An 11,703-nucleotide genomic window follows, 5' to 3' on the forward strand; every position below is an offset into this window, starting at 1 on the left:
ACATGTGTGCATGTGTGTACACGTGTGTGTGAGCATCTCTGTGTGTGTGTACACGTGTGTGTGAGCATCTGTGTGCGTGTGTACGTATGTGTGTGTGAGCATCTGTGTGCATGTGTGTGCGTGTGTGTATATGTGTGTGTGCGTGTATGTACGTGTGTGTGTACATAAGTGTGTGTGCACGTGTTTGAATGTGTGAGCATCTGTGTGCGTGTGTGCGTATGTGTGTGTGCACACGTGTGTGCACGTATGTACACCCCCGCACATGTATGTGCACCCCCGCACATGTATGTACACCCCCGCACATGTAAGTACACCCCCACACACGTATGTACACCCCCGCACACGTATGTGCACACCCGAACATGTATGTACACCCCCGCACACGTATGTGCACACCCGTACATGTATGTGACACCCACACGTGTATGTACACCCCCGCACATGTAAGTACACCCCCGCACACGTATGTACACCCCCGCACACGTATGTGCACACCCGCACATGTATGTACACACCCACACATGTAAGTACACCCCCGCACACGTATGTACACCCCCGCACACGTATGTGCACACCCGCACATGTATGTACACCCCCGCACATGTAAGTACACCCCCGCACACGTATGTACACCCCCGCACACGTATGTGCACACCCGCACATGTATGTACACCCCCGCACATGTAAGTACACCCCCGCACACGTATGTACACCCCCGCACACGTGTGTGCCCCCCTCCAATCCCGTCCGCCCTCCCGATTTCCAACCCGTCTCCTCCCGCTGTGTGTGTGTGTGTGGGTGTGTGTGCGCGCCCCCCCCACGACGCCCCCCCCCACCCCGCCAAGCCGAAACCCAGCATCTCCCCCCCCCCCCCCCCCAGCTGCTGCCCGGCAGAACTGGACCCCCTTTATTTTTTTGGAGGGGGGGGAAGAGGGGTTTTGGGGCTCTCCTTGGCCGGTGCTTCTCTGCAGAGCGTGGGGGGGGGTTGGGGGGGTGGGGGGGGGAGGGGCCGAGGGCTGGGCTCTTTCTTCCTCAGCCGCGCTCTGCACTGCACCACGCCGCCGCGGAAAAAAGAATATCCCCGCAACGGCGAGGGGGGGAACATTACAAAAAAAAAAAGAAAAAAAAAGATGGGGGGAAAAAAAGAAGATGGGGGAAAAAAGAAGAAGGGGGAAAAAAAAAGATGGTGGAATAAAAAGATGGGGAAAAAAAAGGATGGGGGAAAAAAAGATGGGGGGAAAAAAGAAGATGGGGGAAAAAAAATGGGGAAAAAAACAAGATGGGGGAAAAAAAGATGGTGGAAAAAAAAGATGGGAAAAAAAAGATTGGGGGAAATAAAAAGATGGGGAAAAAAAAGATGGGAAAAAAAAAGATGGGGGAAAAAAAAGATGGGGGAAAAAAATGGGGAAAAAAACAAGATGGGGGAAAAAAAAGATGGTGGAAAAAAAAAGATGGGAAAAAAAAGATTGGGGGAAATAAAAAGATGGGGGGAAAAAAGATGGGAAAAAAAAGATGGGGGGAAAAAAAGATGAGGGGAAAAAAAGATGGGGGAAAAAAAAGATGAGGGGAAAAAAATGGGGGTAAAAAAAAGATGGGGGAAAAAAAAGATGGGAAAAAAAAGATGGGGGGAAAAAAATCAAAGGGGGGGGGGCGAGGTCGGGGGAGGCGGGGGGGACAGAGACAGGGAGGCAGAGCCGGGAAAGGTCACCCACTCCGGGCAAAGCCATTGGGGGACAAGTTGGGTCCTTCCCTCAGCCCAGCCGTGACACGCTCCCCCCCCCCCATTTTTTTACCCCCCTCACCCCCATCCTGCAGCTGGCAGCCCCAAAACTGGACACACGCACACGTGCACACACACACACCCCCCCCCACACACACCCCCTGCAGAATCTGGCCCATTATAACACCCCCAAACACACCCCCCTCCCCCCCCGCCCCCCCCCCCCCAGCTCCCTGCACCAGCACCGATTTTGGGTGCCGGCGGGTGCCCCCGGCTGGGTATCGGGGTGCTGGCGCAGGGACGGCTTCGTTAAAGGCCCCAATTCCAGCAGCCGAGTGAGGAGCAGTGATTTATAGGCCCAACTCACCCTCCCCCCCCCCGGCCCTGCACCGTGAACCTGCGACAAAAGACTGAGGAGGGGGGGGGGGAGTTGGGGGGGGGCGAGAATCAATCCGGCGTCTTTTCTCCCAATATTTTCTGCCGTTCCTTTGTTCTCCTAACGAAGGTCTCGAAGCCAGCGGACGAGCCCCCGCCTGCGAGGGCTGCATCTTTTCCCAAGATTTCCGTATTTTCCCCTTCTCCTTCAGGGTTTCCACCTAAACTGGGATATTTTTCCCGCACCCCCGCCCCATTCCCCCGCCTTTTGGACACCCCCCCCCCACCCCCCCCCAACCCCGGCAGCGTGATGGGGGTGGAGAGAAGGTGGGGGTTGATGAGCTCAGGGCTGGGTGGTGGGTTGTGGGATGGGTGGGGAGCAACGGGATGGGGTGGCGGGACGTGGGGTGGGGTGGGGGGTCGTAGGATGGGGTGGTGGGACACAACATGGGGTGGTGGGACGTGGGGTGGGGTGGTGGGACATGAAATGGGGTGGTGGGATGTGGGGTGGGGTGGTGGGTCATAGGATGGGGTGGTGGGTCATGGGGTGGGGTGGTGGGACGTGGGGTGGGGTGGTGGGTTGTAGGATGGGGTGGTGGGACACAACATGGGGTGGTGGGACGTGGGGTGGGGTGGTGGGTCATAGGACGGGGTGGTGGGACATGGGGTGGGGTGGTGGGACATGAAATGGGGTGGTGGGACGTGGGGTGGGGTGGTGGGTCATAGGAAGGGGTGGTGGGTCACGGGGTGGGGTGGCGGGACATGGGGTGGGGTGGGGGGTCATAGGATGGGGTGGAGGGATGTGGCATGGGGTGGTGGGCCATTGAAGGGGGTGGTGGGACCTGGGGTGGGGTGGTGGGTCATAGGAAGGGGTGGCGGGATGTAGGATGGGGTGGTGGGTCATGGGGTGGGGTGGTGGGACACAACACGGCATGGTGGGACGTGGGGTGGGGTGATGGGTCATGAAATGGGGTGGTGGGTTGTAGGATGGGGTGGTGGGTCATGGGGTGGGGTGGTGGGACATAAAATGGGGTGGTGGGACGTGGGGTGGGGTGGTGGGTTGTAGGATGGGGTGGTGGGTCATGGGGTGGGGTGGTGGGACATGAAATGGGGTGGTGGGATGTGGGGTGGGGTGGTGGGATATAGGATGGGCTGGCAGGTCATGGGGTGGGATGGTGGGACACAACGTGGGGTGGTGGGTCATAGGATGGGGTGGAGGGATGTAGAAGAGGTGGAGGGACAAGGGGTGGGGTGGTGGGACGTGGGGGGCGAGAATGGACCATGCGGTGGGAGAATGGGTGATGGGATGGGACGGATGGAGAGCCGGGGAATGGGATGGGGTGAGGTAGGGTGGGATGGGACGGGATGGGATGGGGTGGGATGGGATGGGGTGGGATGGGATGAGGGGTTCCGGGATGGAAGGGGACCCGCAGGGCGGTGCAGCGGGTGACGGGATGGGGCTGTGTGTCACGGGAGGGGACGGGACACCCATGGGTGCCCGGCGGGGCGGTGGTGCGGGATGCGCCCCGCGGGGAGCGACGCAGGACGGGGGGCGCTGGGAGTCTCGGGGGAAGTGACAGGGGACGGGGACACCGCGGGGACTGGGGGGGGGGGGGGGGGGGGGAGGGGGCACCCAGGGGTGCTCGGGTGGCACCCAAGGACCCGGCGTGGGCTGACAACCGGGTGTCCCGGGCTGGGCTCGGTCCCTTGAACTGGGGAGGGGGGAGATGGAACCAGCAATTCCCATTTTCGGGACAATTGCTCCACCCTCCGGGCTCGCCCAGGAACGCAGCGAGGGACCACCCCGGGGACCTGCCACCCACCCCGGGGTGGGGCGGGGGGGGGGGCCAAGGGGGCCCGAGAGCTCGGCGGGGCTCCCCAGCACCGCCCCCCCCCCCCAAAAAAAAACCCCAGTAACCCCCCCCCTCCACAGCACCCGGCCACGGCGGATTCCCTGGTGTCTCGTAAAGGTTGTGCTCCCCGGGCTGTTCCCCGCGGGGTCACGTCGGGGTTTGTTGTGGGGGGGGGTTTTTTGCCTAATTCCCCTCCAAATTTGGCCGAATCGCTCATTTTTCTCCCTGTCTGCCAAACTTGGGTGAGAAAAGCCCAAAAAGTGCAAAAGCTATTAAGGGGAGGTGCGGGGGGGGGGGGAGGGGGGCGGAAAAAATAGCTGAGGTTTGGGGCAGGGGGGTTGCAGTGGGGCTGGCTGGGTCACCCACTGACACCCCCCCCCCCCCCGGCCCTTGCCGTCACCCCCAGCCCCGGCTCCGTATTGGGGTCCCCCAAAGCCTGGGCAGAGGTTTTTTACCCCCCCCCCCCCGCTCCCCCATGGTGGCGTTTTTGGGGAGCGGTGAGTTCCCGCTTCCCGTGGCCACCCCGGCGCTGCCTCTGGTAGCCGCTCGCCTTCCAAACCAGCTGGGAAATGGGATTCGTTCCACCAGCCCCGGCCACAAAAAGAGGAGGGGAAAAAAAAAAGAAAAAAAAAAAAAGAAAAAAAAAAAAACCGCCAAAGCCCCCGGAAAATGAATATTTAAAAGAGAAGGAAACCCATTAAAACGGCTTCATTTTTATTCCCATTACAGCCCATTAAATCAAGGGCCGGGGCAGGCAGGGAGGGGAAGAGGGGGACAGCCCGGAGCTGGGCGGGGGGGGACAAATTCGGCCACCCTCGGGAGCCCTGCGGCAACGCGGCCCCTCCAGCACCACCCCCCTCCCAGCCCTGCCTCAGTTTCCCCACCTGCAAAGCCACGGGAGGACGCCCGGTTCCCTCCGTCTCCCCCTGTTTTCCCAGCGGGAGGCGAAATTCGGGTGGGGGCCGGTGGGGACGGAGCTGTCTCAGAGTCGGGAGCTGCATTTTGGGGCTGGAAATGAGAATATTGGGGCCACGAGGCCCTGATGCCGCCTGAACCCCGCAAACCCCATAAAACCGGAGCCCCCCCACCCCACTCCCCGTCTCCGCGGCTGCTTTTATGGTGCCGAACATCAGGACTTTGGGTAATACAGGCGGGTTGTAAAGCCGGTACGAGCCGAGCTGCGAAATGGCCGGGGAGCCCCATTTTGGGTAAAAAAAGGGCAAAATTGGCAGCGGTGCCCACGCCACTGTCTCACCCTTCCCTGCGGAAAAGCCGCCTGGAGAGGTTTATCCTCCGGGGATGCCGTGGGGATCCTGCTGCGCCCTGAACCCCCTTCCCCATCCCCGGGGTTGGGGGGGCGGGGATGGACACTCAAGGTCACGGTCGTGTCGGGGACCCAGGCGTCGGGGGGGTGCCCTTGGCGGGGGGGGGGGGGGGGTGGTGTCCCGATCCGTCACCCGGCACGTGGTGGCACGTCCCCACCGAATCCTTGTGGGGTACCACGGGGACCACTTTCCAGCCGAACGGCCCATGGGTCGGGGATGCGGGGATGCTCGGAAAGTTGAAGAGCAGCCGAGGGAAGGTTGCCGTGGCGACGGGCAGGGGGGAAGGAAAAAAAAAAATAAAAAAAAAATAATAAAATTCCTCTCCGTTTCTGCGTTTGGGGGTAAAAGCCGTCATTTGTATGCAGGCGGGCGCCTGGCGCCTTTGAAATTCAAGCAGAAAATCAAAAAGGCGAAGGCAGGAGCGTAGCTGCCGGGTGATTATGCGGGAGGTGGGAGAGCGGCGCGGCCCCGCTGTTATTTAGTGCCGTCCCCGGTGAGGAGGACGGGGACGGGGACGGGGACGGGGACAGTGGGGAGGTGTGAGGGGTCCAGGCGCTGCGGCCAGGCCAAGGTGGAGGAGAGGGGTGCCAGGGGGGAAGGAGATGCCCAAGGAGGTGCCCGAGGAGAGAGGAATCCTTCTGGCCGTCTGTCCTTCCTGTCCCTGTGTCCTTCCTGTCCCCGTGTCCTTCCTACCTGTGTATCCTGTCTGTCGGCCTGCCTATTTATTCACCTTTCTCTCCATCTGTCCTTATCCATACAGCCTTCCTATCCCTGTATCCTGCCTGTCTATCCTTCCCACCCATGTCTGCCCTTCCTATCCATCCGTCTGTCCTTCCTATCCATCTGTCCTTCCTACCCATCCATCTACCCTTCCTATTTCTCCATCCATCCATCCATCCATCCATCCATCCATCCATCCATCCACCCATTCTTCCTGTCCATCTCTTTATCCTTTCCATCCGTCTGCCTGTCCCTTCCCCGCCTCCCTCCTCTCTATCCACTCAGCCCACCTCGCCATCTGTCTGTCCTTTCCATCCGTTTATCCATCTTGTCTGTCTGTCCTTCCCGTCCATCCCTCTGCCCTTCCCGTCCATCCCTCTGTCCCTCCTACCCATCCCTCTGTCCTTCCCGTCCATCCCTCTGTCCTTCCCATCCATCCGTCCCTCTGTCCTTCCTGTCCATCCCTCTGTCCTTCCCATCCATCCATCCATCCCTCCCTCCCTCCCTCTGTCTTTCCCATCCATCCATCCATCCATCCATCCATCCATCCCTCTGCCCTTCCCGTCCATCCCCTTGTCCTTCCCATCCATCCCTCTGTCCTTCCTGTCCATCCCTCTGTCCTTCCCATCCATCCATCCATCCATCCCTCCCTCCCTCCCTCTGTCTTTCCCATCCATCCATCCATCCATCCATCCATCCATCCATCCATCCATCCATCCATCCATCCATCCATCCCTCTGCCCTTCCCATCCATCCCATTGTCCTTCCCATCCATCCCTTTGCCCTTCCTGTCCATCCCTCTGTCCTTCCCATCCATCCATCCATCCATCCATCCATCCATCCATCCATCCATCCATCCCTCTGCCCTTCCCGTCCATCCCCTTGTCCTTCCCGTCTCTCCATCCCTCCTGTCCATGTCTCCACCCTTCCCATCCACCCGTTCCCGGTCTGTCTGTCCCCTCGCCCCGTCTGTCCTTTCCATCCACCCCTTCCCCCTCCCCGTACGCCCCAGGCCAGCACTGGGGGTGCCCCCCTGGGGCCCCCACCAGCCCCGAGGGCGATTTCCCCCTTTGCTTTGCAAAATCTGGATTATGATCCTGGGGGGGTCCCAGACCAGTGGGGCTCAGCTTCCCAGTCCCCCTTATCCCAGTGGGGCCGAGATTACCAGTGCCCCCATCCTTATCCCAGTGGGGCTGAGCCTCCCGGTGTCCCCATCCTTATCCCAGTGGGTTTGAGCCTCCCAGTCCCCCCATCCTTATCCCAACAGGGCCGACCCTCCCACTCCCTCCCTGCTCATCCCAGTGGGTTTCTCCCATCCCAGTTTCCGACCAGATTCCTGCAGGCTCAGTGAGCTGAACCGGCCGGGGCAGGGACCGGGGACCCAGACCCGTCCCCACGGACCATCCTCATCCCTCCATCCCCAGCGATGCCGGGACAGGGACCACCCCCCCCCCCCCAGGGAGTGGGTGATGCTGGAGACCCCCCAACCCCGGGGGGTGCTTTGCCGGGGGGTGACACCGAGCCCAGGTGTCCCCAGATGTCCCCTTCGCTTCCAACGGCGGGGACGGGGACACGCGCCGGCACGGCCGTGATTTACTAACGGCGGTTCCTCGGGAGCCATCTGCTCCTGCCAGGGCTTTGTTCCACACGCCGCAGTCCTTTGTCCGCGCCGCGCTCCCAAAACCGGCTTTTTTAACCTTTTTTTCCTCTTCCCGCTGGCGTTCATCCTTCGCCCGCAGCATTCCCAAGGAAACGGGGATGGGGACAACAGGGGACACGGTGCGAGGCAGCACGACGGGGGTTTCACCTCGGTTTTAAGGCTCGGGATGCCGTGGGGATGCAGCCCAGACGCCCCGGTGAGGGGCACCTGCCGCCTCCACCTTCCCAATTCACATCCCTCCATTCATCCCCCCCAAAGCGAACGTCCGACAGGATCATTTTGGGTTAGAAACACCCCCAAAATGCAGCAGAGAAGAGCTTCAGAATGGTCGCTTGGCCAAAAACCCCACGGAGCAGCCCCCGCATCCCGGCCGGGTGCCGTGGGGCGGGTGACGGGGGGAGCGAGGGCCGAGGGACACCGAATCCTCCTGAACTTTAATCATATTTTGATTATATCCTGAATATTTAATCATATTTTGCCCAAAGCAGGAGGCAGCGGCTCCTCGGAGGCTTCTTTCCCCCCGACCCACCGTCTCCCATGGGTGCTCCCCAGGCAGGATCCCAACTCCGTCCCCCCCGCACCAGGACTTTCCAGGGAGATGCTCCCTCTTCCGTGAGGAGATGCTCCATTTTCACCCCAAAAAAACCCCCCATCCTTATTTCCTTGCTCCTCTCCAGCGCCTCCCGCAGCGACGCAAAAAATGCCAAGATTTAAAAAAAAAAAACAAAAAACCACCAACAAAAAAAAAACCAGCAGGAGGAGGAGGAGGAGGATGGCCCAACCGCATTTTTTTTTTCCCATCATTTTTCCACCGTTTTTTTCCTCCGCCTCATTTTTGGGCAGGGGGGGATTTGGTGGAAGCACCGCTTCCCATAGAGAAGGCTCATTTTTGCCCAAATTCGGCCATTTTCAGCCTCAGGGTGGAATATTGAAGACAATTTGTCCGGGGGGCCAGGTGTGTTTACAGCAGCCTTGACCCCCAAAATCCCCATTTCAGCCCCCCAAATCCTTATTTTTCTATCGATGGAAAGAGAATCAAAGGACATTTTTGACTCTTAGATTTTGCCCCCGGCGGCTTTCGAAGCCTCTCCGCGGCCGGTTGCCGGTTTGGGGGTTATTTTGCCGCGCTTAAAAAAAAAAAAACCCGTTGCAAATGGTTTGACCTTCCCCAGCCTGGAAAATCACCCCCCGCCCCCCAAAAAAAGAAAAAAAATCCCAAATATTCACCCCGAAAGCGTATTTTCCTCCAGCACTTTTATTTTTTTATTATTTATTTTTTTTTTTTAGCCGGCATTTCTGCTCTTCACGACAGGAGGAGGTGAAACCTTTTGCCGATGGGAGCGGGGTGGAGGTTGGCTCTGTCCCTCTAATACATCATTTTTATTTCCTGTTGTAACTGACAAATTGTTCTGTATTTTATATCGGATCCCTCCAGGCAAAAGGGGCTGCGGGATGGGGTTTTTTTTTTTTGCTTTTTTTTTTTTTCCCCGGTATTACCTGGGAGAAAGAAAAAAAAAAAAAAAAGCCAAAAAAAAAAGGCCAAAAAAAAAAAAAGAGTCGTCAAATCGAATGATAAAATAAAAAAAAAAAGTTAAAATAGTCCGAAAGAACGGAGACAGTGGTAATGAGCACCGCAGAGACGCTCTATAAACCTGAGCCAGGCTGCGGGGCCGGGGAAGGAGGGGGAATAAAAAGCAACCGGGCAGAAATTCCGGGCCCCCCCCCCGCCCCCGCCAAACCCCGTTATCGCCTCCCAAAAAACGCTGGGGATCTTTTCGGGCCCCCACCTCCGCGGGCGCTGCGCCCAATTACTGTCAGCAGGTGCAAACGCTCCCCCCCCCAAAACCCCACTTATTTCCCCCATAAACCGGCGCCGCTCGGCGCGTCGTTTCAGCTGGCGAAGGGGGAAAAAAAAAAAAACCCTCCTTGGGAAAAAGAAAAAAAAAAAAGAAAGAAAAAAAAAGAAAAAAAACCCCAATTTTTTTTTTTTTATTTTTTTTTTCCGTGCAAAGCTTGGATTATTCTCCTTAAAACGCCGTTTCCATCAGGATTTTAATTGTCTTTGAAAAGGTCAGGCGACGCTCCTTCCCGCAGGTTTCATTTCGGTTTATTTATTCGCCCCCGGAGAAAAACCAGCCTTGGCTGCGTTCCGCTTGAAAATCCCCCGCTTTTGAAAAAATAATGTTAATAAAATTAAAAAAGAATGAAAGAAAGAATGAAAGACAGAAGGAAGGAAAGGAAGGAAAGGAAGGAAGGAAGGAAGGAAGGAAGGAAGGAAGGAAGGAAGGAAGAGAAAGAAAGAAAGAAAGAAAGAAAGAAAGAAAGAAAGAAAGAAAGAAAGAAAGAAAGAAAGAAAGAAAGAAAGAAAGAAAGAAAGAAAGAAAGAAAGAAAAAGAAAGAAAGAAAGAAAGAAAGAAAGAAAGAAAGAAAAAGAAAGAAAGGAAGGAAGGAAGGAAGGAAGGAAGGAAGGAAGGAAGGAAGGAAGGAAGGAAGGAAGGAAGGAAGGAAGAGGGCTGGTTGGCTCCGAGCTCCCCACGATGCTCCCCCAGGGCAATTTTTCCCCCTATATCCACGGTTTTCGCCCCATTTTGTGGAGGTTTGTGGGATTCGGTGCACCTGATTTAATGGGGGGGGGGGGGGACACGACTTTAATCAAAGCACGACCCCATCCCCGTCCATCCAGTCCGGCGCCAACCTTGGGTGGGACAGACGGACGAACCCTCCCTTTCCCATCCCCCTGGTCACCAGTGACCCAAAATCCCTCCGAATTGCCCCATTTTGCCCTCTTTTCCGTGCGAGTCCAACCGTCGGCTCAGCCGCTGCGTCCTGGGGTGTCGTTTGGGGTGAAACTTGCCCTTTTGGGGACAGGGAGGTGGCAGAAGGAGGGGGGGGGGCGTTTAGTGGCCACCGCTGTCGCTAGCGGTGGGGAACCCCACAGAGGGACACCCGTATCCAGGAGCCGCTGAGACCCTTTGGGGGCATTTTTGGGTGAAAAACCCCACCATTTTCCAGCCTGAAGCCCCGAATCCGTGGGGAAAGATGAGCAAACCCCCGCCTCCCGCCGCCCCGCAACCGGGGGACGCTCCGCGATGCTGCAGACCCCCCCTTTACTCCCTCCAACCTTGCCGCCTACCACCTTGCAAATCTCCTTATTTTTATGGGTTATTCGATCCGTTCGGAGCATTTCTGGCTTGTTTATAAATATCCTCGTCTATAAATAGCTGCGCGGGGAGAAAGGAGCCGTTAGCCCAGGGCTCTTCAATCAGGCCGGGGAGATGCAGCTAAATAAATTCCAGTAGGAAACGAGATGCTCCTCGCCTTCGGGGCGACGGCATCGCGGCGGATACGGGTCCGTATAGAATCTCTAGGCCTGGAGGCTTCTTGTTTCGGAGAAGGTGGTGAAAAATGTCACCCATGGGAGAGCCGCTCCCCCCGGGGACCTCGGAGGTGGCTGGGGAAGGGGACGGTGGCCGCTGGCGGTGGCAGCGGCAGGGGGACATCCCTGTTTTTCCCTGGAGTCGGTTGCTGCAGGGTGGCTTGCCTGGGTTAAAAAAAAAAGCAGTTAAATGGTTGCGTGGAGGGAAAATTAGTTATTAGGAATGAAACGCGACCTGTGGGGGGTGCGAATACGGACGCGGACACCCCAAAGCGGTGGAGAAACAGCCCTGCACCCCCCCAAAAAGGGGCCGTCAGCTGAATTAAAGCCCCTTTTCCAGCCTCTCCCCGGAGCTTTATTTCTTTTGGGGGAAAAACATCGATGAGACGAGGCCGTGTTGAAACGCTGAAAAAATGTTGGGGTGGGGGGTGGGGGGGAAAGGGGGTGCCGAACCCCCCAGGCTTGAGCAGCATTTTTTTTGCTGCTCCATTTTTTCCCTTCCCAAGAGCTCGCAAAGGGCTTTTTCTGGGAGGGGGGGGCGGATCCGGCACATCACGATGGAGACGATGCAGTTTTGGGGGTGAAACACACACACCCCCACACACAAACACGCACACCACCCCTTCCCAGTCCTTCCCAGCCCCGTTTTCTCCCGGCTGGAAGAGGCAGCCCTG

This window comes from Larus michahellis, chromosome 22, assembly GCF_964199755.1.
Source record: "Larus michahellis chromosome 22, bLarMic1.1, whole genome shotgun sequence".
NCBI classification, from domain to species: Eukaryota; Metazoa; Chordata; class Aves; order Charadriiformes; family Laridae; genus Larus; species Larus michahellis.